Below are 4,767 nucleotides of genomic sequence, written 5' to 3' on the forward strand. Positions count from 1 at the left end.
GGCTATTAGATGTCAGATTTTCATTGGACATGGGCCGGCCTGTGGCATGTTCAAAAGGGCATAGTCCATTTTCCTTGTGGTTTTCCTTAATGCATTGGGTGTCATCATGCAGTTTTGCTCCATCTTCCATTAACATGGATGATTGCTTTATGGACACTTCAGTTTGAATCTGTTTACTATGCAAAGCTGCTTGTGCGTCTTTCTGAAGTTGTCTTAATGCTGCTGTATGTTCAACTCTCTCCTTTATGGCTTGTTTAGCAGCACTGCCTACTAGGACATCATCTTTGGCTTCAGTTGTTGCGGTTTCTGTGTATGCTTTTCCCTTCTGTATGGTGTCTTCACTTGTCTTGTTTGCATACACATGGAGTCCATCAGCTTTTGGATGAGATGTCGCTAGCTGGTGCTGCAGAGAGAGGTTCTTCAGTTTCCATGCGGCTCCACAGCATTTAGCAGAGTCTGTTTTTGTTTGGCTGTCAATTGCTGAAACCTTTTCAACAGGTTTTCCTCTTCATCACTTTGTCTCAAACTCAGCTTACAATCACGAACCCAGTGTCCTTCCTCGTTGCAATGTCTGCATCTTCCCTGAGTTTTTGCTCTTGAGTATCTCAGATATTCACTGTCTTCATGCTCATTCCCAATTGTCTGGTTGTTGCATGGCAAAGGTTTGGATTGCAAAGATTGGAGTTTGACTTCCTGTGTTCTTTCAATCTTTGCTGACCACTCAACAATCTGCATGAATGCTTTTCCAGTGCTGTCCCACTCATCATACCTGATTTTAAGGGCTTTAGAAATCCCTGATTTTAACCAATTTACAAATGATGTTTTCAGGGGCAGTCCAGTGTCTTTGTCAAGATCTTCACTTTCATTCATACCAGAATGTTCCATCCAAGTTCGTCTGAAGCGCTCTTCAAATTCTGCAACACTTTCTCCTGTCTTCTGCATGCAAGACGTAATTTTAGCCCAATTAACTTCTGCAGGTTTCAGTTTGAACAAGAAAGTTTGTACAGCTTCCCATCCAGACTCAATGTTTTCTTAAGATTCACCGATCCTTCTTTCGACACTTTCTGCTAGTGTCTTTTGGTCATTGTCTCTTAAGTTCACATTAACAATCATCACACCATCCAGTCGATGTAAATTATAGATTTTCTGCAAGTGTTGAAGAAATTGCCAAACTTTCCGTGGTTGCTTGTACACATCTTGGCAATTCTTTTGACCATTTGTCAACTTGCTCTGGAGTAGCTGGCTGGTATGTTCTGTATGGAACATATTTCTTTACCAATTTTTTTACAGTGTGAGTTCGTAGTTCACCATTTTCCTTATACTCCTCCTCATTGGCGATTTCAACTTTAGTTCTTCTGTTCTTGACAATTACAGGAGAAAGTCTAACCTTCAAGTTATTCTTTGTAATTCCAGCATCTTTGTAATTCCGTCACTGTCATCAGAGCTGCTTGAAGATTTTGATTCCAGTTGTTTGGAGAGTAAAGTTAGCAAATTGTCGTTCTCAATTAACAGTCTTTCTTTGTCCATCTTTACATTCTGCAATTGTTCAGCCAGTGCTCGAACTTTTGCTTTCTCTGCTTTGATCTCATGTTGCAATTTGTCAGTCTCACACTTCTGCAGATGCTGCATAATTTGTTTGGCCAAAATCACAGACAATCCATCTTTCTTGGTGATTGCCCAAAAGCGCTGTGTCTTTCCATAAGTCCTTTTAATGTCCGGCAATGCCCATAGTCCACTCTCTGAGTGCTTAATGCTGTACTTCTGGAACATATCATCATGGCACTTCCTCAGTCCCAGCCTTTTGTCCAAATATTCATTCAGATTGTCCAACATCTGATCAATGGTCACATTTGGAGGTTCTGTCCCATGTCTTTCTGTTGTTGGTCTCAGAGCAGAGCCATTACCATTGTTTCGTGCAGACTCAGCCATAGCAAGTACAGGAAAAGTGCCCTCAGAGGTGTGAAAACAGAACAAAAGTTGTTAGAGCTGTAAAAAGGTGCTTATTCTGATTTAAATTCAAAGCAGTCTGTTAGACTGACCATTTCAGTTACAGTTAATATTTTTATAACTCAGTTTTCAATACATTTAAACAAAACATTCACATTAAGGCAAATTTTTTGACAAATCCTGAGTGATAAGACTTCTTCAATTCTTTCTGAGTCCTAGCTCAGAAGGCTGAATTACTTTGCTTCAAATTTGTCCCTTAGACAATTTATGTTAGATCTTTCTTTCTGTATATTTCAACAGAAGGCAAACAAACTTATAATTTCATGGCTTTATGCCTGTTACGGGGCTGACGAGACGTGAGATGTGCGGATCCATATGCAAGCTTTATTTGACAAGAGATGTGGTCATAACAGGCAGGGTCGAACAATGGCAGACAGGTATATATAGACATTTAGACATTTTAGTCATTTTGCAGACGCTTTTATCCAAAGCGACTTACAATTTGGGGAACACATGAAGCAATTCATCTTGAAGAGGCAATCCGACAAACAAAGTGCTTGTAACACCAAGTCTCAGGCATTGTTTAAATAAGTACAAGCTAGCAAGGGAAGGAATAAATAAGGAGAAAGAGTTTTGTTTTTTTTTGTTGTTTTTTTTAATGTGTAGGGTGAAGTCAAGTAGTGTCGAAAGAGATGAGTTTTCAGCTGTTGCTTGAAGATTGACAGGGATCCAGCACTCCGAATATGGGTGGGAAGATCATTCCACCAGCCAGGAATGGTGAACGAGAATGTTCTGGAGAGTGATTTTGAGCCTCTTTGTGATGGTACCATAAGGTGTCGCTCACTAGCAGATCTCAGACTTCTGGAGGGGATGTAGATTCTTAATAGTGAGTGCATGTAGGCGGGTGCTGAGCCTGTGGTTGTTCTATAAGCAAGCATCAGTGTCTCGAACTTGATGCGAGCTGCGATTGGTAGCCAATGCCATGAGATAAAGAGAGGTGTAATATGGGCTCTTTTGGATTCCTTGAAGACCAGTCGTGCCGCCACATTCTGAATCATTTGTAGAGGTTTGACTGTGTTTGATGGAAGTCCAGCCAGAAGAGCATTGCAGTAGTCCAGCCTAGAAATTACAAGGGCCTGGACAAGAAGTTGTGCAGCATGCTCCGTCAGAAAGGGCCTGATCTTTCTGATGTTGTGTAGTGCCAACCTGCAAGATCGAGCAGTCTTTGCAATGTGGTCTTTGAAGGTCAGCTGGTCATCAAAGATTACACCAAGATTTCTGACCGAAGTTGATGGGGTAATTGTTGATGAACCTAACTTGATCGTGATGTCATGCTGTAGAGTTGGAGCGGCGGGAAAGACAAGAAGCTCAGTCTTTGCCAGGTTGAGCTGAAGGTGATGTTCTTTCATCCATGCCGAGATGTCCGCCAGGCAACCTGAGATCCTTGCAGCTACCGTTGGATCATCTGGTTGAAAGGAGAGCTAGAGCTGTGTGTCATCAGCATAGCAGTGGTAGGAGAATCCATATGCCCGTATGATGGGACCCAGTGATGTAGTGTATGTGGAGAAGAGGAGGGGTCCAAGAACCGATCTCTGAGGAACCCCAGTGACCAGTGGATGTGCTTTGGATACCTCCCCTCCTCAGGCCACCCTGAAAGACCTACCAGTGAGATAGGATTCAAACCAACGAAGTGGAATTCCAGCGATGCCCAGTGATGAGAGAGTGGAGAGGAGTATCTGATGATTGACAGTGTCAAACGCGGCAGATAGATCCAGCAGAATGAGGACTGATGATTTGGAATGGGCTTTTGCAATTCGCAGGGCTTCAGTGACCGAGAGAAGCGCAGTCTCAGTTGAATGGCCACTCCTGAAACCTGACTGTTTAGCGTCCAGTTTGTTGTTCTGTGAAAGAAACAATGAGACCTGGTTGAAGACAACACGTTCAAGTGTTTTCGCTATGAATGGAAGGAGAGAGACAGGTCTATAGTTTTCTATAAGAGAAGTGTTTAATGTAGGTTTTTTGAGCAGTGGGGTTACCCGAGCCTGCTTGAACGCAGTGGGGAAGATGCCTGTGAGGAGGGATGTGTTGATGATGTGTGTGAGTGCCGGTAAGAGCGTGGGAGAGATTGCTTGCAGAAGGTGTGAGGGGATTGGGTCAAGAGGACATGTTGTAGGATGGTTGGAGAGGAGAAGTTTGGATACTTCAGCCTCCGTCAGGGGACAGAAGGAGAAGATGGGAGTTTTAGCAGTGGATGTGGTTGGTTGGGGGTCCTGTGTGCGTGGAGGTGAGAACTGATCACTGATCGATCTAGTTTTGTCTGTAAAAAAATTGCAAAGTCATCAGCTGTAATAGAAGTGGTGGAGGGGGACAGAGGAGAGAATTAAATGTTCTGAAGAGATTACGCATGTCTGGAGCGCTGTTGATCTTGTTGTGGAAATGTGAGGATTTGGCAGTGTGGACATCAGCAGAGAAAGATGAGAGCAGAGACTGATACCTACTCAGGTCCGACGGGTTGTTTGATTTGCGCCATTTTCTCTCTGCCGCTCTGAGTTTAGTCCGATGTTCACGAAGAACATCAGATAACCAGGGGTTAGAAGGGGCAGCCCGTGCTGACCTAGAGGAGAGAGGACAAATGTCGTCTAGACAGGAAGTTAAGGTAGAGCATAAAGTTTCAGTAGCTGCGTTTACATCCAGAGATGAGAAATGGGTAGGTGAGGGAAGAGAGGATGATACTACAGAGGAAAGATGGGAAGGAGAAAGGGAGCGTAGGTTTCATCTAAAAGTAACCGGTAGGAGGGTTGGTGGCACACGGGTAGCAAA

At 43.5% G+C, this 4,767-nt stretch overlaps 1 pseudogene; it reads right to left on the reverse strand.

Annotated features, from left to right (window-relative positions):
• Positions 1 to 420: 420 nt before the first annotated feature.
• On the reverse strand, positions 421 to 1,929 carry LOC131551971 (uncharacterized; annotated as a pseudogene).
• Between the last annotated feature and the right edge of the window lie 2,838 nt (positions 1,930 to 4,767).

Source organism: Onychostoma macrolepis, chromosome 13, assembly GCF_012432095.1.
Source record: "Onychostoma macrolepis isolate SWU-2019 chromosome 13, ASM1243209v1, whole genome shotgun sequence".
In the NCBI taxonomy this organism is placed as follows: Eukaryota; Metazoa; Chordata; class Actinopteri; order Cypriniformes; family Cyprinidae; genus Onychostoma; species Onychostoma macrolepis.